The sequence below is a fragment of the Lactuca sativa genome, chromosome 1 (assembly GCF_002870075.4).
Source record: "Lactuca sativa cultivar Salinas chromosome 1, Lsat_Salinas_v11, whole genome shotgun sequence".
NCBI classification, from domain to species: Eukaryota; Viridiplantae; Streptophyta; class Magnoliopsida; order Asterales; family Asteraceae; genus Lactuca; species Lactuca sativa.
The window spans coordinates 226,427,446-226,451,122 of record NC_056623.2 but is presented as its reverse complement, the minus strand read 5'-3'; positions in this window follow the sequence as shown (position 1 = coordinate 226,451,122).

Here is a 23,677-nt window from a genome sequence, read left to right as displayed (position 1 = left end):
AGAGTGCTCGTCAGGAGCGGTATGAAATAATCTCCTCCATAATAACTACCAGCATGAAGGACGGTGATTCCATCATGGCTCACATGCAAAAGATGCAAAGGTATGTGGACCGTTTGCTGAAGCTAAATGTGAACATCCCTGAGGAGTTGGCAATTGACATCATTTTGCACTCCTTACCTTCTTGTTATGACCATTTTCGTATGGCATATCATATCAAACGGTCCACATACCTTTGCATCTTTTGAAGACCGCTGAAACCGGTCTTAAGGGCAAGGTGGTAGTTACCTCTACTACTCCTACTCCAACATCTACCCCTGTTTTGGCTATCGGGCAAGGCAAAGGGAAAAAGAGGAAGCACCCTTCAAAGGGTACCAAGGGAAAGTCTCTTGAAGGCTCCTCATCGAAGACCAAGAGCGGTTATGTCACTCCTTCTGCCATTCCCAAGGATGCTGAATGCTTTTATTGGCATGAAAAGGCACACTGGAAGCGAAACTGCCCTAAGTACTTGCAGGATCTAAAGGATGGGAAAGTGAAACCCACCCATGCAGGTATTTACACTATATTGTCTAATTACTCAACATATTCTAACTCTTGGGTGCTTGATACAGCATGTGGTATTCACATATGTTCTGATTTGCAGGGCCTAAGAAGAAGTGAGGATGTGGAGCACGGGAAGATAAACTTGATCATGGGGAATAGGAAGGCTTCACCTGTTTCCAAGATTGGAGTTTATACTTTGTTGGTTAATAATGGGTTAAAATTAGATTTGAATAAATGTGTGTACTCGTCTGAAATGGCGAGGAATATTATTTCTTTTCATGCTTTGTACAAACAAGGTTTTACCTTTTCGTTTGATAATGAATGTGGTGGTATTAATGCTTTCTTTAAAAATGTGTTTTATTTTAAAGCGTTACCTTGTGATGGTGTGTATGAAACTGTGTCGATTGTAGACAACTTAGGAAATAATGTGTTGTATATTGATTCTTCTACTAGCCTAGATAAAGCATCATTGTGGCATTGTCGTCTTGGACATGTAAACAAGAAACGCATAGGCCAACTACAAAAGAGTGGAGTCTTGGAGTCATTCGACCTTAAATCGGATGATAGTTGTGAATCTTGTCTACTTGGAAAGATGACAAAATCACCCTTCACTGGAACTTGTGAAAGGGGTGAGGGTTTGTTGGACCTAATACATACTGATGTATGTGGGCCATTCAAAACCGCCACAAGGGATGCTAATCGGTATTATGTGACTTTTATTGATGATTTTAGTAGATATGGGTATGTCTACTTAATCAAACATAAGTCAGAAACCTTTGAAAGGTTTAAGGAATTCAAACAGGAAGTAGAAAATCAATTGGGCAGGAAGATTAAGATGCTTCGATCCGATCGGGGTGGTGAGTATCTTAGTACTGAGTTCCTTGACTATCTTAAGGAGTGTGGGATTGTCTCACAATTGACTCCTCCCAGGACACCACAGTTGAATGGTGTAGCTGAGAGGTGTAATCGAACCTTGTTGGACATGGTTCGCTCTATGATGAGTCGAGTTTCGCTACCAATCTCTTTTTGGGGGTATGCCTTAGAGACTGCCGCCCATATCCTTAATCTAGTCCTTACAAAGAAGGTTACCAAAACACCTCATGAGATGTGGACTGGGAAGGTTCCTAATTTAGACCACATCAAAATTTGGGGTTGCGAGGCTTTCGTGAGGTGTGAGACTCATGATAAGCTCGAACCCCGAAGTGAAAGGTGTATTTTCATCGGCTACCCACAGAAATCCTTCGGCTACCTCTTCTACAGACCCAGTGAGAATGTGGTCTTTGTTGCAAGAAGAGGGGTATTCTGTGAGAGGGAGTTTATAAGCCAAGGAGACAGTGGGAGGCAAATTGATCTTGAAGAAATTCAGGAAGCAATTAGTGAAGGAACCTCAGACACTAGCAATCAACCTGAGGAGGAAACTCCTGTTGAGCAAGCTGACATGTCTGTACCTCCGAGGCGTTCCACACGGGTTAGGAACACACCTTCGTTTTATTATGGCTTTCATATTACTACGGAAGGTGATACGTTTATCAGCGATAGTACACTGGTAAATTTGGATGAACCTAGTAGTGTTAAGGAAGCCATGGCAAGCCCAGAGTCTGCTAAATGGAAGGAGGCTATGGACAGCGAGATACAGTCCATGTATTAGGAACACACCTTCGTTTTATTATGGCTTTCATATTACTACGGAAGGTGATACGTTTATCAGCGATAGTACACTGGTAAATTTGGATGAACCTAGCAGTGTTAAGGAAGCCATGGCAAGCCCGGAGTCTGCTAAATGGAAGGAGGCTATGGACAGCGAGATACAGTCCATGTATGACAATCAAGTTTGGAACTTGGTTGACAATGTACCAGGCCGTAAAACAGTCGGGTGCAAATGGATCTTCAAGAAGAAGACCGACATGGAAGGAAAAGTGCATACTTATAACGCTCGACTGGTTGCGAAGGGTTTTACTCAGACTCAGGGTATTGATTATGATGAAACCTTCTCGCCGGTAGCAAAGATTAAGTCTATTAGGGTTATGCTAGCCATTGTTGCATTTCATGATTATGAAATATGGCAAATGGATGTTAAAACCGCTTTCCTTAATGGAAAGTTGGCTGAGGATGTGTACATGAATCAGCCAGAGGGTTTTGTCAGTGCAGAGTACCCTAATAGAGTATGCAAGCTTGAGAAATCCATTTATGGATTAAAACAAGCATCTCGTAGCTAAATCTTTGTTTCGATGAGAAGGTAAAAGAGTTTGGCTTCTCGAGAAGTGAATATGAGTCTTGCGTGTATGTCAGAGCTAGTGGGAGTATAGTTAGCTTCTTGGTACTGTATGTGGATGACATACTACTTATAGGAAATGACATCCCAACCTTGCAGGAGGTTAAGTCCTGGCTTGGGAAGTGCTTTGCTATGAAGGACCTAGGGGAGGTTGCCTATATCCTAGGGATAAGGATATTAAGAGAAAGGAGTAAAAGACTAATTGGACTTAGTTAGAGTACCTACTTGGATAAGGTGTTGAAAAGGTTCAACATGCAGAATTCCAAGAAAGGAGATTTACCGATCCAAAGCAATGCCAAACTGAGTAAGACTCAGAGTCCGAGTACACAGGCAGAGATAGCTGACATGAGCCAATTATTGTATGCTTCCGTTGTCGGGTCGATCATGTATGCTATGACTTGTACCCGCCCTGATGTGGCCTTTACTTTGAGCATGGTCAGCAGGTATCAGGGGAACCCTGGCAAGGCTCATTGAACTGCGGTAAAGAACATTCTCAAGTACCTGCGGAGGACTAAGGATTGGATCCTTACCCTTGGTGGGAGTGATAACTTGAGAGTATTAGGGTATAGTGATGCTAGTTCTCAGACTGATAGGGATAACTTCCGCTCTTAGTCGGGCTGGGTCTTTACCTTAAATTGAGGGGCAATTTCTTGGAAGAGTTCCAAGCAGGAGATGGTGGCTGATTCGACTTGTGAATCAGAGTATATATCAGCGAGTGAAGCAGCAAAGGAGGCGATATGGCTAAAGAACTTCATCGGAGACCTTGGAGTTGTACCAGCTATTAAAGAACCTATGGAGATTTTCTGTGACAACAATAGTGCGGTTGCCTTAGCCAAGGAACCAAGAGATCATGGCAGATCCCAAAACATTGACAGAAAATATCACTTCATAAGACACAAGATTGAAGAAGGACTCCTCGTGGAAAAGAGGGTATCGTCAGATGAGAATCCTGCAGATCCCCTTACGAAGGGACTGACGAGGGTTAAGCATTTTCAGCATGCGAGGCGCATCGGGCTGAGGGACGATATTAGTTTTACAGATTAGATAGTTTTCCTGAAACTTGTAAAATGTAATCGACATTTGATGATGAATAAAATTTGTGATTTATTTATGAGTAAATTGTTACTATCATTGTCAATTATTTACTATTGTTTCAGTTTTGCATGTTTTGACTTCCAGAATAATTAATTTTTTCAAACCTCCACAATCGGTCATACGTCGGAAGTAGGTATGAATCAAGATTGTCATGAATTGGGTTTGTAGATGGCTAAAGGTGTTTAGACATGGCAATGGTTGCTGCAACGTTCATGAGTACTCATAAGTTATGAGTATTGATATAAACCCACGCTCACTTGTATCACTTCATGGAATTTATCTCGAGTGATCGTGAGACGATAATATCATATAAGTCTTCAAACCTAGAGATATGAGTTGTTACCTATGAGTTGGTTGTGCATTGATTGCACGTAAACGCATCAGTAACTTGATGTCATAAAACGTGCCTTTGTGTACAATTCAACAAGTAGTAGAACAAGCATATGAGTCGAAGTTTATCTGTTCCTTCTAGAAATAGAAGCGATATCTGGGCCCCTCGATGATTTTGTGTTGACCCATGTACCGGGCCCGGTCAGAACTAAACTGATGTGTTTAGTAAAGTTCTTTGTCAAACAAATCGGAAATCGAGAAACAACTGCCAGACAATAAGCAAGACATAGTTCCATGTGTTTGTCCAGCTGATATCATGAGAACAGAGGATTATATGATCACTTGTCTTAAAATGGCGCTTCATAGTTCAACAGAGTTTTCGAGAGCTACGATTGTTGGTTGGTTCCTGAAGTTATATAGGCAAATACAGTTATTAGACTTATCCAAGTGGGAGTCTGTTGGATAAGGTGTCTAAGTCCATAACTTATTTGGTATATACTTGACCCGACCCGGCATGGTCCATTTGGGTTGCACTTCACCCGAACAATTTATGGATAATTTTATGAGAGTTATACACATATGTTTATTAATATATTATAAGTTATAATATATTAATATGAAGTTATGTTATTTAATTAGTCTTAGTCTTAAATTAATTATGAATTAATTTAGAGATTAAAAGGAAGACTAATTAGATTATGGGCTATTGGTTTTATATGGTGTGGGCTAACACTCATTTGTTAATGGGCTAGGCTTGGATGGAAGTCCATGGATGATCCATGGAGCTTTTAACCCATGGGTCCTTGGAAAAGGAAAGGTCATGGGTTATTAGGGTTTCACCCTAACCATGTACACTATATAAGCATGCTTATGTTGGATGAAATAGCCACTAGTGTGTGTGCTTGTGTGTGGCCGAAAATATAAGTGTGTGTACACTCTCTCAAAGTTTTCCAAGAGTTTGTGGTGATTTGTGATTCCATTTGAGGCATTCACATTATTGGTGCTTGGCTCTCAAACTCCAAAGAATCAATCTCATCAAAAAGGTATGTAATCTCATCTAACTCTTTTATGTTTAAATGTTCTCCATGCCATGTTAGATAGGTTATGAACCTTGGAAAATTATTATTTTGCATGTATTTAGACAAACATAAATCCAAGGTTTATTAGGGTTGCATGCACACTTAGGAAGTGTTAGATTGCTCAAAACCCAACATGAACAACTCGTCGAGTCCCCCATAGCCTAAATCCATACAATCGTTTCTAGTCGGGCTTACTGCATTTATATCATAGATCTGGTTCCCTAGGGTCGATATACCACGTAAAGTTTCTAACTTTATGTCCATGCATGGGTTATTTATCTCAAAAGGCCCTAAAAAGTGGTTCACAAGTTTCATCGGACTCCCATGGCCATACAGTTGGCACCTTTATGCCATTGTGTCCCTTAAGGGATCTAGATCTTAATTCATGACTCCAAAACATGTTTGCATCCATGAATAGTTCCATAATAGGCGCCTTAAAGCCCCAAATTACTCCATAAAGAGATCTAGTAAATGAATAGTCAATGTACAAACTTTATACCTTAATAAGGCTACTTTGACAACGAAATCTCTGGATCCAAGGCTCCTTCATTCAACCAAGCACTTCTAGCATCCACTCCTTCAAGAAAATACCAAAGAATCACTCTCTTTTCACTCACACACACTCAAATGGCTCAAGATCATGAATTAGGGTTTTGCTGGACTGAGGGAGGCGATGAGGGATGCCACAATGAAGTGTTTAGGTCCTTAAATATGGTGAAAACCCTGAAAATTAGGGTTTCACTCTGGCAGCCCTACTCGTCGAGTTGAGGCTTCTTAACTCGTCGAGTAGACTTCAAGTTCCGCATCCCATAAATCTGTTTCCACTCGACGAGTTTGGGGCCTCCAACTCGTCGAGTCCCTTTGCAAAATGAACAATTCTTACTAAAATACTTACCAGGAACCGGGCGTTACAAATCTCTCCTACTTATTTTAGACTTCATCCTCGAAGTCTGCTGCATCTCGGAATAGCTCGGCATAGTGCTCCAGCATATCGTCCTCCGGCTCCCAAGTTTATTATGAGCCCTTGCGGTGCTACCATTGCACCTTTACTAACTCGAACTTCTTGTTCCTCAGATCCTTTGTCTTCCTGTCGAGAATGGCTTCCGGCCGCTCATTGTAGTTCAGGTTGTCATCCACCTAAATATCCTCTAGAGGTACCACCAGAGAGTCATCTATCTGGAACTTCCGCAGCTGGGAGACAAGAAAGGTACTGTGGATCTGACTAAGCTCAGCTGGCAGATCCGGCCTATACGCCACCTTGCCCACCCGGGCTGCACCCCTGAAAGGACTAATGTACCTGAGGCCCAACTTGCCCCGCTTCCTGATCCGGAGGACACCTTTCCAAGGTGACACCATCAGGAGAACCATGTCCCCGGCATGGAACTCCAGGTCCGATCGGCGTCTGTCGATGTAGCTCTTCTGCCGACTCTGAGCTGTCTGAAGCCTGCTCCAGACCTACTAGATCATCTCCGTCATCTTGAGTACCACTTCGGTACTCCCCATGACCCTCTATCCAACCTCACCCCAACATATCGGGGTTCTACACTTCCTCCCATACAACATCTTGAAGGAAGGACGGTCAATACTCGTGTGGTAGCTATTATTGTAGGAAAACTCTACCAAGGGAACGTAGGAATCCCAGCTACCACCGAACTCCATTATGCATGACCGCAGAATATCCTCCAGAGCTTGGATGGTTCTTCGCTCTAACCATCTGTTTGTGGGTGTAAAATCGTGCTAAAGTGCAGACGAGTACCCAACTCGTCATGAAATTTCTTCCAGAATCTGGAAGTGAACCGTAAATCTCAATCAGAAAGCACAGAAACTGGCACTCTGTGTCGAGCTACTACATCTTTTATGTAGATGTCAGCCAACTTCTCGGCCGAGATGCTCTCCTGGATCGGTGTGAAATGGGCACTCTTGGTCAACGATCTACGATAACCCAAATTGAATCCACTCCCCGTGCGGTCCTGGGAAGCTTCGTGATGAAATCCATAGTAATGTCCTCCCACTTCCACATAGGGATATCTAATGTGCTCTGCCTTGACCATCCTGTAGGTCAAGCATTTCTCAATGTACTAGGCTACATCCCGCTTCATGCATGGCCACCACTAATCAGGACGAAGATCTCTATACATCTTCGTCGCCCCGGGATGGATGGAAAATCTGGATTTGTGGGCCTCATCCATCAGAATTTTTCATACTTTTCCCCAGTATAGAACCCAGACCCTCCCATGCAGGTTCAACAGCCCTCGGTTGTCATAGTCAAACGACGCCACCTGGCCTATGATCCGCTCACACTTCCGGCGCTCCACCTTCATACCCTCAACCCGAGCCTCTCAGATCCGCTCCAAAATGGATTCGCCACCGTCATCCTCAAGCAAATGTCTATGACCGGGGCTACCTTGAGACTAAGCGCATCGGCCACAACGTTGGCCTTCCCCAGGTGGTAGAGAATCTCACAATCGTAATCCTCTACCACATCTAGCCATTGAAGCTACCTCATGTTCAGGTTCGGCTGATCCATAAGGTACCTCAAACTCTTGTGGCCCATGTAAATAGTACATCGGACCCCATAGAGGTAGTGTCGCCAAATCTTGAGGGAAAAAATAACCGCTCCCAACTCCAGGTCATGCGTCGGGTAGCTCGCCTCGTGAGGCTTCAGCTGCCTCAAGGCGTAGATGATAATGTGCCCTCCCTACATCAATACTGTGCCTAAACCCGAGATAGACACATCACAGTACACTACAAAATCCTCCACACCCTCTGGCATGGCTAAGATCGGCGCCTCGTACAACCTCTGTTACAACATCTCGAACGCTGCCCTGCTGCTCAGGCCTCCTGCAAGAGATCACTGCCTTCTTCATCAATCGGGTCAAGGGTACTGCTGTCACACCCCCAAACTAGAATGGCGGAAACTTCTGGGAGCTAATGGAGTGACTTTATGTACAATATCATAATAGTTGAATATAAATGGAAACATAACAAAGCAAACATTCATAGATTGAAAATTGAAGTTTACATTTTTTACAAACTTTGTTTGCTCAAGAGTTGAATACAAATAACTAAAAAGTAGAAAACATGAAATGACGACACCGACCCTCAAGAAGGGTTGAATACATGTCTATTGGCTTCCTGAGAATACAATTGATTTTGAAAAGTGTCAATAATTAAGTTGGTGAGTTCATAAGCATTTTTGTTTGAGAATGATTTGTAACGTTTTCGTACAAAACGATTTGTATACTTCTAGAAAATCCAATATTTTCTTTAATATGAACTATAAATATATCTATTTCCTTTGTATCTTTTGCTTGTAAAATAATAATGTATGTTTCCAGAAAATCCAATATTATCTTAAACAAGCTGTAGATGTATGTATTTCTGTAACATCCCGAGACCAGGTATATCTCAATAGACCTTACTTTATTGTAGTTTCCAAGTTTGGCCCTTAATTGACAAAAGGTGGTAGCTGAGTACACAGGGGATATGCATGTGTACACTCGGCATACTCATGTGTGTGATTTGGACACGAAATCCACCTAGTACGTTGGGCGTACCAGAGGGTACGCTGGGCGTACTAGGCTCAGAGTGAAAACCCTAATTGTGTGGTTTGTCCCTAAGGAACATGATGGCCTCATTTCTTGCCACCATTTCCAGTGTTCAACTCCCCTCAAAAGCCTAATTTCCGTTTTCTTAGCTTGAGTGACCATTTGAAGCTTTTGAATGTTCTTTATGGTATTCTTTGGGTGAAGAAGGAGCTTTAAAGAGAGTAGAGTTGAAGTCCAAGCTTTGGATCTGATTTTCCCTATGGTTGGTGCATCATTTGGAGGTATCAAGCTCAGAGCTTTTTCATTGTTTTGATTTGTGCATATTGTGGTTTATTTTAGGGTTTATGTCCCAAAGTTTGATGCTTTATGAGTTTGTTAAACTCCAGAGCCTAATATGTGTCCCTTTAAGTGTCTCTAGTGGAGTGGACTCATAAAAATTGGATCTTGGACGTCCAAATCTCCCCATGCATGATATATGAGAACTTTTGTAAGTAAGGAGTGAGAGTTTATGAGTTTTAGACTTTCTCAGCTATGCAAAGGCTTAATGTCACAAAATTTTTGGAGTATTAGCCTTTAGTGAGTCCAAATCCGAGATTATAGCCATGGTCTTAACGGATTAAGACTAGGAGAATGGGAAAAGTAAGTCTGCGACATACGTTGAGCGTACTCCGAGATACGTGCAACATAGCTTCGAAGTTTCCCGATGCATGCATGGTGAAGTAGTATGCCCAACGTAAAGGGTTGTACGCCCTACATATGCGCTTGGGTTGACTTTTGTTTGCTTTTAGGTTTTGGTCAAACTATGGACTTTAGAGGCCCTGGAAGGGTAAAATGGTCTTTTAACCTTCTAAGAATTTGTAGTGGGTTTAGCCTAACATCTTTGGGGGTCATTTATTAATTAGAGTTAATTACGATGTATGTTAGGCAGAGGTTAGACAGGTGGTTCGAGTACGAGACATACTTGCTTTACCTACGAGGTGAGTCTTCTCACTATACTTACCTGGGCGGTAATACTGTGTGACCGGAGGGTCTTATTTGAGTTATCGACCAGAAGGTCCTATGTGCTTATATTGAGTTATGTGATATTATGCATTTTGTCTTTGTAATATATGTTATATTATTTTGTGCTTTACTGAGTTAGGACCAGAGGGTCCAAGCCGAGTTGTGAGACCAGAGGGTCTTCATTGAGATGCAGGACCGGAGGGTCCAACCCGAGTTGTGAGACCGGAGGGTCTTCACTGAGACACATGATCGGAGGGTCCACACCGAGCCGTCAGACCGGAGGGTCCTCACCAAGATGCATGACCGGAGGGTCCATGCGGAGCTATAGCCATGAGAGGCTTATTATTTATGTATGTGGTATTTTGGGGAACTCACTAAGCTTCGTGCTTACCTTGTTGTGTGATATGTGTTTCAAGTACTTCTCAGGATCGTGGGAAGGCGTTGGCTTGATTATACACTCCTGTTCAAGATTATGAGGACTTTGGGATATTATCAGTCATTTTGTTAAATTGTGTTTTGACAGCCGATACATTGTGTTTTTGAGAAATGTGATATTGAGTTTTACGTGATTTAAAAATGAAAAAATTGTTTTGAAAATTTACAGTGTTACAAGTTGGTATCAGAGCCTTGGTTTGAGGAATTCGGATGTACTCTTGAGTATGTCTGGACTTAAAATGAGGATTTGAGAAAATTTTCTAAAATGAAATGATTTTCTAAAATGAGTAAGAGCTTTCAAGAGATAACGAGACGGAGCAGTGTCTACAATCAGCCAGAGCCCGAATGGTGATTTCCCAAAATACCATTAATTGTCTATATTATGAGATATTTATGAGATATTAGAGTTGTATGCTAGAGGATAGGCTAGGTATTTCAGAAATTCGGGCTAGAGTTGCCTGATTCATGATGCCTTAGCCTTGGGTATTCCATTGATTGATCTTATCTGCTATTTGCTCTGTGTGTGTACTGAGTAGGGAGAAACATAGCAGGAATCTTTTAGAGAGAGTTTTGAGTAATCTAGGTGTAACACCGTAAATTTCAAACAAATTTTTTCACATTTTAAAAACAATTTATTTCATAATATCAAAAAAATCATTGTTTCATATATCCAAACATAAGTCAAAATCCCAAGATCATAACATATATAAAACGCTGTGTGTGTGTGTACTGATCATGCCGGCGCCTTCCCGCGATCCTCACTAGCACCTGAAACATATAACACAAAACACTGTAAGCACAAGGCTTAGTGAGTTCCCCCAAAATACTACACATAACACATACTAGCCACTCCACGCTATGACTCTGTGGGCCCTTGGACCCTAACTCTGTGGACCCTCTGGTCCTAACTCTGTGAACCTTCCGATTCTAACTCTGATATACACAGAGCATAAATCACATAGAAATAATGCAGTGCAACACATAACATAAATAGCACATAATAACTCTGTCATATATATATATATATATATATATATATATATATATATATATATATATATATATATATATAATTACCACTCATGGTAAAGGATAGTGAGAAGAGTCACCTCAGATGTCTCGGTAAATCTCTAACTCGGTAGAAATATGGTCTAGCCTCCGCCTAATCACATAAAGTAAATACTCTCATAAATATAACTCTCAAGACTAGAGTCAACCCTCTCTTGGCATTCTCAGAAGGGTAAAAGACCATTTTACCCCTCTCTTGACACAAAGACCCTATTGTTGACCAAACCCTCCAAGTCAACAAAGTCAACGGTCAAACTTTGAGCCGACTCGCCGAGTGCACTTGGGTGACTCGGCGAGTCTACGTGTGTCCACTATCCCTCTAGTCTCGTATGACACGTCGAATCTTTCCCCTGCTTGGCGGGTTACACCTGGCATCAATCGCGGGGCCACCCCGACTCAACTTGCCGAGTCCCATTATGAACTCGGCGAGTTCCTCCTTCAACTCCAGTCCTCTATTTCGCTCTGAATCACCGATTCATTCCCTCGACTCAACAAGCTACTCGCTGAGTGAACTATGGGAAACCCTAGCCTTACTCGTCGAGTTCATGCCATGTTCAAGCTCAAAATGACCTCCTGAGGTCAGATCCGTTCCTCTAACCCATAGATCTGGCCTCCTTAAGCAATATAAACACGTAAAGTCTAGATCTTGATGCCCATGCAAAGATCCAATGGCTCTATTTGAAGAAATGGCCTCAATATGTCACCCTAAGCTCATAATGCCCAATGTCACCCCATAAAGATCAGGGAGTTAAGGTCTCTAGACCTCTTTGGATCCAGATCCGAAGCTTCAACACAAGAAGGGATGAATTGCACCATCATTCACACTCTAAATGGGCTAGAAACCCTAATCCTCAAGGATTAATACCCAAAACTGAAGAAGGATCGAATATATACCTCAATATGAAGTCCTTTGGCTCTGAAATCCACATAATAACATCCTCTTCAGCTCCCTCTTGCCTTGGTCACCTTCTTCTTGCAAAAACACCCACACAAGGATCAAAAATGGCCTCTCCTTCCTCACAAACGCTCTAGATCGCTTAGGGTTTCACTCAGGGGTCTGGTAGCCGCAATTGGTGGCCATAAGTCCCTTTAAATAGGCCTCAAACCCCGGGGATTAGGGTTTCATTAAACAGCGCGGACTCGCTGAGTCCACTAGTCGACTCGCCGAGTCCGGTCATTAACCCGGATGGAATTCACGACTCCACTCGGCGAGTCTATGCATCAACTCGCCGAGTCCTTCCAAAATCTCCAAAATAAATGAATAAATAATGTACCTGAATATCCGGATGTTACAATTCTCCCCCACTAGTATCATACTTCGCCCTCGAAGTCTCTTTCCATAAATAACTCGGGATACTGCTCACGCATCTCTAACTCCGGCTCCCAGGTCAGCTCGGAACCCTTCCGATGTTGCCACTGGACCTGAACCAATGGCACCTCCTTGTTTCTCAAAATCTTGATCCTTCTATCCCGAATCGTGATCGGCCTCTCAACATAGTTCAGGCTCGCATCCACCTGAATGTCCTCTAATGGAACCACTATCGACTCATTAGCGATACACTTCCTCAACTGAGACACGTGGAAGGTATCATGAATCTATCTTAACTCCGCCGGTAGCTCCAAACGGTACGCTACCCTGCCCACCCTGGCGGTCACCCTGAAAGGACCAATATACCGAGGCCCCAACTTGCCCCTTTTCCTGAATCGGATCACTCCTTTCCAAGGAGATACCTTCAGGAGTACGAAGTCACCAACTTGGAACTCGAGCTCCGAGCGATGCCTATCTGCGTAGCTCTTCTGACGACTCTGAGCCGTCAGTAACCTCTGCCTGACCTACTGGATCTGCTCAGTTTCTGAAGTACTATCTTTGTACTACCCATCACACGCTGAACGACCTCACCCCAACAAATGGGAGTCCGACACCTCCTCCCATACAACAGCTCAAAGGGTGGCATACCGATGCTCGAATGATGGCTGTTGTTATAGGAAAACTCAACCAAAGGTAAATATGTGTCCCAACTCCCTCCGAAGTCCAGTACACATGCCTGAAGCATGTCCTCGAGCGTCTGAATCATCCGCTTGCTCTGCCCGTCGGTCTGTGGGTGGTATGTAGTGCTAAAATGCAGCCTCGTACCCAACTCCTCTTGAAATTTCTTCCAGAACCTGGAAGTGAAATGCACATCTCGATCCGAGACGATCGAGATCGGCACTCCATGCCGTGATACCACCTCCTTCACGTACAACTCTGCCAACCTCTCAGCGGAAGAGCTCTCACAGATAGCAAGAAAGTGAGTGCTCTTCGTCACGCTGTCCACAATCACCCAAATTGCATCGACCCCCTAGTAGTCCTCGGCAATTTCGTGATAAAATCCATGGTAATTTGTTCCCACTTCCACTCGGGAACCTCCAACGGCTGCAACTTACCATGCGGTCTCTTGTGCTCGGCCTTAACCCTGAGATAGGTCAAACACCTCTCAACGAACCATGCAACATCCCTCCTCATACAGGGCCACCAATACTCTCTCTTCAGGTCCAAATACATCTTAGTGGCCCCGGGATGGATCGAAAACCTCGATCTATGCGCCTCCTCCATCAAGATGGTACACGTTCCGCCCACAAAAGGTACCTAAATCCGACCCAAAAAGGTCATAAGCCCTCGGTATCGGTGACGAACTCCGATACCTACCCGGTAACCCGTTCTCTCTTACGGTTTTCTGGTCTCACGGCCTCAGCCTGGGCCCCTCAAATGGTGTCAAACACTGGGGTCATCACTATCAGCCTGATACAAACATCTCGTATCAGGGCACCCTCCGTCCTACGACTTAGGGCATCGGATACAACGTTAGCCTTGCCCGGGTGGTACAGGATCTCACAATTGTATTCCTTTACCACATCCAACCATCTCCTCTGGCGCATGTTCAGGTTGGGCTGGTCCATTAGATACTTCAAGCTTTTGCGGTCCGTGTATATTGTACACCGAACCCCATATCGATAGTGACGCCAGATCTTGAGGGCGAACACCACTGCCCCCAACTCCAGATCGTGGGTGGGATACCTCATCTCATGAGGCTTTAGCTGCCTCGATGCGTATGCTATCACATTCCCCCTCTACATAAGCACCGCTCCCAACCCCGATATTGACGCGTCACAGTACACTACAAAGTCCTCCATCCTCTCCGAAAGGGCTAACACCGGGGCTTCGCATAGTCTCTGGAAAAGTGTCTCGAAGGAGGCCTGCTGCTCTGGGCCTCATGAAAAAGCAACACCCTTCCGGGTCAACTTGGTAAGTGGCACGACGATCTTGGAGAAATCCCTGATAAATCTCCGGTAATAGCCTGCCAATCCTAAGAAACTCCTGATCTCGGTGGGGGGTCTCGACACCTCCCAACTCATCACTACCTGAATCTTGGCCGGATCAACCAATATCCCATTCTGGTTAACGAGGTGCCCAAGGAACTAAACCTCTCGTAACCAGAAATCACACTTGGAGAATTTGGCGTAAAGCCTCTCCGATCTCAAAACTCCAAGGATCTCTCTCAAATGCTCCTCATGTTGCTCTCTGGATTTCGAATACACCAATATATCGTCGGTGAACACGATCACCGAGTGGTCCAGCATCGGCCTGCACACTCTGTTCATGAGATCCATGAACGTTGTCGGTGCATTGCTGAGCCCGAAAGGCATCACCACGAACTCATAATGCCCGTAACGAGTCATGAACGCTTTCTTCTGGATATCCTCATCTCGCACCCTCATCTGATGATATCCAGACCTCAAGTCAATCTTGGAGAACCAAGATGCCCCCTGTAGCTGATCGAACAAATCGTCGATCCTTGGCAACGGGTAACAATTCTTGACCGTCAACTTGTTCAACTCCCGGTAATCAATGCACATCCGGTGTGAACCATCTTTTTTCTTAAGAATCAGGATAGGCGCTCCCCATGGCGAACTGCTCGTCTGAATAAATTCCTTCCCCAGCAGCTCCTGAAGCTGCAAGGATAACTCCAGCATCTATGGAGGTGCAAGGCGATTGGGCGCCTTGGCGATAGGTTCTGCCCCCGGAACCAAATCGATGCGAAACTCTACCTGCCTCTCAGGAGGCACGCCCGACAACTCCTCAGGGAAAACATCCAGAAACTATTGCACTATCGGATCCTCATCAACTGACCTCGGTCTCCCTGAATCAACCCTCGTATCCATCAAATACGCCACAAACCCACTACAGCCCTGCTGTAGACTCTGTCTCACTCTAGTGGCTGAAGAAAATGATGAACCAGCACGTTTACCCCCGCCGATCACTGTAAGAACTTCCCCACTAGGGTCTCGTATGGTCACCAGCTATCTCTCGCAGTTGATAACCGCTCCGAATTTTGCTCAACCAGTCCATGCCCACGATGACACAGACATCTCCCATCGCAATAAGAACTAAATCGATCGGAAACTCAATGCCGGAAATCTCAAGTACACACCCTCGGATCACCTCGGTGGCATACACCGCTCTCTCGTCAGCTATGGAAATTCTCAGAGATCGACTCAGTGCCTCCCGGCTAATACTGATGTGCTGACTAAAAACCAAAGATACAAAAGACCAACTCGCACCCGAGTCAAATAACACCAAGGAAGGTACAGAACTCCAAGAAAAGTACCTACGCATAACATAATATAAACACAATATCTCAAACATCAGAATAAATACATGAAAGAATACATACCAGCCACAACATCGGGCGCTGCGCGGACCTCCTCCGCGGTCAACTGGAAGGCTCTCCCTCGCGCGTTCGGTGCCTCGGCCTTTATGCGCCGACTGTTTGTAGCTCTCACTGCAGCAAGGGCAGATCCCTGAGATGTTCCGTGAGCTGTCCCTCGCAACTGTGGACACTCTGCCTTCCGGTGTCAGGTCTTATTGCAGTGAAAACATACTGCAAACCCCTTGGGGCAATCCTTGGCCATATGCTCCTCCTTTCCACATTTGTAGCAAGACCCTGCTCTGCACACCCCATCGTGGCTCTTGCCGCACTTGCCGCAAGTGCGGACCCTATGACTCCCAGATCTCGAATCAGCGGGCTTGGCCCACTTGGCTGTCGGCTGAGACTGCGCCGGTCGCCGATCTCTCCCCTGAGACTCAGCCTCCTCCCTAGCCTGGGTCTCCAGCTCTATCTCCTTCTTCCGGGCATTTGCCTGAAGCTCAGCAAATTTCTGGTGCGTCGAGTTTACCACGAACTCTCGCATATCCCTCCTGAAAAAGCTCAGATATTGGCTCATACGTGCCTGCTCGGAGGACACGTGCTCTGGGCAGAACATCGCCCGCTCATGGAACATCCTCCTAATCACTGTAAGAGACTCAGTACCCTGCTTGAGGGTCAGAAACTCCTAGGCCAAACGCTCCCTCTCCACCTGAGGAACGTACTCTTCTCTGAACATAGCAGTGAACCTCTCCCAGGTCACTGCAGCAAGCTCGGTAGACGAGTAATGTGCCGTCACAAACTTCCACCAGTCCTTCGCTTTCAAGCGAAGCTGGTTCAACGCGAACCGGACTCTCAAATGCACTGGACATGAGCAAGTAAAGGAACACCCCTCGATGTCGGACATCCACCTCATCGCTGCAATCGGTTCCTAGGTTCCATCAAACTCCGGTGGTTTTGTGTTGCTGAACTCCCGGAACAGCAATGCATCGCCACCCTGCGGCCTAGTCGCAGCTATGGTTGCAGTGGCCGCATCAACCGCAACCTTAGAATGAGCAGTGTATCTCTCATCAAATGTCTCTATCAGTGTGGTCTTGATAGACCCGAACATCTCTGGTATCTCTACTCTGATGGCCGCAGCCACCTCCTCATGAATGATCCTACAGATCTCCTCATCACTAGTACTGGTGCTCCTTGGTGTGTGGTGTGTCCCAACCATGATCTCCCTCTGAATTATGACAAAAGAATATTAGAGACTCGCTCGAGTATACCCACACTCGATGACTCCACCCTACTTGTTCCTTAGTACTCTAAGGATTCTTACTTAGTCTGCGCACCGACCCTTCTGACTCCACCCTACGAGCCCAATACTACCGTCCACGCCGCATTAGCATCCATCCTACGTCCTCCTCCCATAGTCCCAAATCCCAAGTACTCTACTCTCTTTATCCATGTGCTACTCACTAGCAGATCTCTCATAAGCTCCTCGCTGCGATCTAAACACTCTCAAGCATCCCTAGCAGCAAAACTCCTAGACTAAGGCATCACATATCAGGCCACTCTAGTCCTAATAAGAGTACGTAGTCTACTCTAGCATGCATAATATAACTCATCATATAACATAACATAATATATCTCATAACACTTATTGCAAGGGTATTTTGGGAAATCACCGTTCGGGCGCTGGCTGATCGTACAAACGGCTCTGCTCTGTTTGTCTCAAAACTCTTTTTACTCTTTTGAAATTGTTTTGTTATAAAAATTTTCTCAAATCCTCAGTTTGAGTTCAGATACACCCGTAGATGCATCCGAATCCCTCAAACCAAGGCTTTGATACCAACTTGTAACACCGTAAATTTCAAACAAAATTTTCACATTTTAAAAACACTTTATTTCATAATATCATAAAATTCATTGTTTCATATATCCAAACATAAGTCAAAATCCCAAGATCATAACATATATAAAACTCCGCGTGTGTGTGTACTGATCATGCCTGCGCCTTCCCGTGATCCTCACTAGCACCTGAAACACATAACACAAAACACTGTAAGCACAAGGCTTAGTGAGTTCCCCCAAATACTACATATAAGACATACGAGCCACTCGAGGCTATGACTCTCTAGGACCTTGGACCCTAACTCTGTGGACACTCTGGTCCTAACTCTGTCAACCTTCCGGTTCTAACTCTGATATACACACAGCATAAATCACATAGAAATAATGCAGTGCAACAAATAACATAAATAACACATAATAACTCTGTCATATATCTCTAATTACCACTCATGGTAAAGTATAGTGAGAAGACTCACCTCAGATGTCTCGGTAAATCTCTAACTCAGTAGAAATATGGTCTAGCCTCCGCCTAATCACATAAAGTAAATACTCTCATAAATATAACTCTCGAGATTAGACTCAACCCTCTCTTGGCATTCTCAGAAGGGTAAAATACCATTTTACCCCTCTCTTGACACAAAGACCCTATTGTTGACCAAACCCTCCAAGTCAACAAAGTCAACGGTCAAACTTTGATCCGACTCTCCGAGTGCACTTGGGTGACTCGGCGAGTCTACGTGTGTCCACTATCCCTCTAGTCTCGCATGACACGTCGAGTCTTTCCCCTGCTCGACGGGTTACACTTGGCATGAATCGCGGGGCCACCCCAAATCAACTCGCCGAGTCCCATTATGAACTCGACGAGTTCCTCCTTGAACTCCAGTCCTCTATTTCCCTCTGACTCACCGAGTCATTCCCCCAACTCGGCAAGCTACTCACTGAGTGAACTATGAGAAACCCTAGCCCTACTCGTCGAGTCTGTTCTTGGGACTCGGCGAGTTCATGCCATGCTCAAGCTCAAATGACCTCCTGAGGTCAGATCCGTTCCTCTAACCCATAGATCTAGCCTCCTTAAGCAATATAAACACATAAAGTCTGGATCTTGATGCCCATGCAAAGATCCAATGGCTCTATTTGAAGAAATGGCCTCAATATGTCACCCTAAGCTCATAATGCCCAATGTCACCCCATAAAGATCAGGGAGTTAAGGTCTCTGGACCTCTTTGGATCCAGATCTAAAGCTTCAACACAGGAAGGGACCAATTGCACCATCATTCACACTCTAAATGGGCTAGAAACCCTAACCCTCAAGGATTAATACCCAAAACTGAAGAAGGATCAAATATATACCTCAATATGAAGTCCTTTGGCACTGAAATCCACAGAATAGCGTCCTCTTCAGCTCCCTCTTACCTTGGTCACCTTCTTCTTGCAACAAAACCCACATAAGGATCAAAAATGGCCTTTCCTTCCTCACAAACACTCTAGATCGCTTAGGGTTTCACTCACGGGTCTGGTAGCCACAATTGGTGGCTATAAGCCTCTTTAAATAGGCCTCAAACCCTAGGGATTAGGGTTTCATTAAACAGCACGGACTCGCCGAGTCCACTAGTCGACTTGCCGAGTCCGGTCATTAACCCGGATGGAATTCGTGACTCCACTCGGCGAGTCTATGCATCAAATCGCCGAGTCCCTCCAAAATCTCCAAAATAAATGAATAAATAATGTACCTGAAAATCCAGATGTTACACTAGGAGAGATACCTAGATGAGCATTGAGGAATCTACCGAGAGAGTAGTTTGATATCAGTGAAGGATAGAGTAATGTGAATTAGGACCCTAGGATGAGGACTGGGACGACTACATGTTGGTGTGGAAGGTAGTATTGGGCCCATACTACTGAAAGCATCGGATCTGTATGTGACCCAAGTAAGAATCTTAGGATGCTAAGGAGCATGTGGGGGTGGGTAACTGAGTGTGTGTGTGGTTGAGCTAGTCTCTGATGATTTTGTGTTTGTGTTTTAGAGACACTATGGTGATTACCCGCAACAACCCCGGGAGTAGTGGTACCCGTGATGAGGAGATCCGCATGATTATTCATGAGGAGGTGGCCGCAGCTATCGGAGAGGCCATACCAGAGATGTTCGGGTCTATTAAGACCACATTGATTGAGATATTTGATGAGCGATACGCTGTTGTCACGAAGGCTGCTACTGCCAGGCCACAGGGAGGTGACTCACTGTTGTTCCGTGAGTTCGGCAACACGAAGCTACCAGAGTTTGATGGGATACAGGACCCGATTGTAGCCATGAGATGGATCTCCTACATTGAGGGATGTTTCTATATGTGTTCATGCCCGGAGCATCTGAGAGTTCGGTTTGCTCTGAACTAGCTTCACTTAGGAGCGAAGTATTGGTGGAAGTTTGTGATGACTGATTTTACCCCTGCAGATTATGTTGCAGTGACTTGGAAGAGGTTCACCAAATTATTCAGATATGAGTATGTTCCCCAGGTAGAGAGGGAATGTTTTGCATAGGATTTCTATCTCTCAAGTAGAAGACAGAGTTAGTGAAAGAGATTACGAGGATGTTTCATGAGAGGGTGTTGTTCTGCCCTAAGGACGTGTCTAATGAGTAGGCACATGTGAGCCGGTATTTGAGCATCTTAAGGAGGGATATTTGGGAGTTCGTGGCGAACTCATCTTAACGTACATTGGCTGAGTTGCAGACTAATGGTAGGAGGAGAGAGATTGAGTTGTAGACTCAAACCAGAGAGGACAGAGAGTAGCAGGGGAGGGATAGGAGACCAGTGCAGTCGCAGCCAACGATGAAGCAGGCTAAGCCCGCTGATTCGAGTGCTGGAGGCCAGAAGGGTTGCACTTGTGGCAAGTGCGGCAAGACTCATAAGGGGTCTTGTCGAGCAGGGATTAGCTACAAATGTGGCTAGGAGGGGCATATGGCGAGGGACTGCCCCAAGGTATTTTCGGTTTGCTTTCATGACAACCAGATGGGCCATCGGAAGGTCGAGTGTCCCCAGCTCACTTAGGGATCAGCCCAAGCTTCTGCTCCTGTTGCTTTACATGTTACTGATGGCCGGCCGGGGAAGGTCGAGCCTCCGAGAGCTCATGGGAGAGCATTCCAGCTGACTACGGAGGAGGTCCGTGCAGTGCCTGATGTTGTTGCTGGTACGTATCTCCTTATTTATGTTATTTTGAGATTTTTTTATGTTTATATTGTGTTGTATATATGTACTTTTCTTGTGAGTTCTGTGCTTACCTTGGTGTTATTTGACTCGGGTGCGAGTTGATCTCTCATGACTTTTTCCTTTAGTCGTCACATTAGTGTTCGACGCAATGAGTTTGTAACACCGTGAATTTCAAAATAATTTTTCGCAAAATATGAAAACATTTTCCATTTAATTTTCATAAAACATCAAGTTTAAAACTCCAATTCACATCATACAAAATCCCAAGATCACATATCATAAAAATCCCATGCGTGTGTACAGATCAAGCCGGAGCCTTCCCACGGTCATCACTAGTACCTGAAACAAACAACACTGACACTATAAGCACGAAGCTTAGTGAGTTCCCCAAAATACCACACATAACACATATTAGCCACTCGAGGCTATAACTCTGTGGGTCCGTAGACCCTACTTTGTGAACCCACTGGTTCTATCTATGGGAACCTTCCGGTTCCAACTCTATAAACATGCACAACATATATCACATAGAAATAATGCAGTAAAACACATAACATACATGTAGCATACAAATACTCTGTCACATAACTCTGATTACCTACTCAAGGTAAAGTATAGTGAGAAGACTCACCTCGTATATCTCGATAACTCGCGAATCCTGGAAATCACTCGTGCTCGATCCTCCGAGCTATAATCCTCTTATAACATCATATATCTCTAATTAACACTTTTACCACTAAGGTTGACTACCCCTATCAAGTCAACACTGGTCAACTCTAGTCAACGGCCGACGGTCAATTTTGACCGGACTCGGCGAGTGCACTAGAGCGACTTGGCGAGTCTAAACGTTTTCACCAACTCTCTAAGATTCTCTTCTGACACGTCGAGTACTCCCCTGACTCGACGAGTTCCACCTGGCATGAATCGCGGGGCCACCATGACTCAACTCGCCGAGTCTCAAGAACAACTCGGCGAGTTCCAGCTCGACTCAATCCACCTGTCAACCCTCTCTAACTCTCCCTGAATCACTGAGTCAACCCATAACTCGGCAGGACCACTCGCTGAGTGGTTAAGGACAATCTTCATGCTACTCGCCGAGTCTATTCTTCAGACTCGGCGAGTCCATGCCATGCATCAACTCAATCTCACTTCTGAGGTCAGATTCTCTCCATCCACTCATAGATCTGGCCCTCCTAAGCTCATTCATCACGTAAAGTCACCGTCTTGGCTACCATGCAACACCTACAAGGCTCTTTTTGAAGAAATGACTTCTAAGATGGCAACCCTAGTCTCCAACCCAAAAGAAAGGACATAAAGCATGGCATTTGGGACTCTCTGGACCTGCTAAGGTCCAGATCTAGGTACCATATCCCCATGGGACCTCTCACATTTCAATTACAAAGCAAACAAGGCATGAAGAAACCCTAGATTTGACCATATCAAAAAAAATACGGAAATAAGCTCTGAATGATACCTCAAGAAGCTTCCCCTGACGAAATGGAAGTAGATCCAAGCTCCCCAACTCTTCTAGCTTGACTTTCCCCTTCTTTTCTTGCAAATACACACAAATTTGGCGAATAATGGCCTCTTATCTCACTCACAAGAACCCTCAGCTGCTTTGGTGCTCTCAAGGTCAAGGTAGTCGCAATGAAGGGCCATAAGGTCCTTTAAATAGGGCTTAGGACCGGGGAATTAGGGTTTCATTAAACAGCGCGGACTCGCCGAGTCCAGGCGTGAACCCGCGACCAGAACCGCGATCCTACTCGGCGAGTTTGAGCTCCAACTCGCCGAGTCCCCTCACAAAACACCAACAAATATATGAATAAAAGATACCTGGAAATCCGGGCTGTTACAGTTGAGTCGGCCACTGAGGGTTTCTATAGTCGATGAGCATGCGATTTTTGCCACTGATGTATTCTGGGGGTGGGTATTAGGGATTTTCGGTGTTGAGTTCTTGATAGATCTGGTGTCGATAGTGATGGGTGATGTATGTGTCATAGTGGGCATGGATTGGTTGAGCCAGTTTGATGTTGTGATTGATTGTGAGCATCAAGTACTGATCATATGAGACCCTAGTGGGGGAGTACTTACTGTGTATGGAGAGGGGACCAGATCTGGATCAGTATTTTGCTCTGCCACCAGGACGAGGCAGATTTTACAGCAGGGATACATGGGCTTTTTAGCATATGTGATGGATATGAGAGTTGTCACTGAGAGGCCGAGTTCTATCTCCAGTGTACCGATTGTGTGTGAGTTCCTGGATGCTTTCCCCAAGGAGTTACTAGGTGTGCCTCCCAAGAGGCAGGTGGAGTTCCGGATCAATTTGATTATGAGTGCGGAGCCTATTAACAAGGCACCTTATCGCCTTGCGACGCCCGAGATGCAGGAGTTATCCTTGCAGCTCCAAGAACTTTTGGGTAAGTTTTTATTAGACCGAGTAGCACACCGTGGGGAGCTCCAATCCTTTTGTAAAGAAAAAGGATTGTTCACACCGGATGTGCATCGACTACTAGGAGTTGAACAAGCTGGTGGTTAAGAACCGTACTCCATTACCGAGGATCGAAGATTTATGATCGGTTTCAAG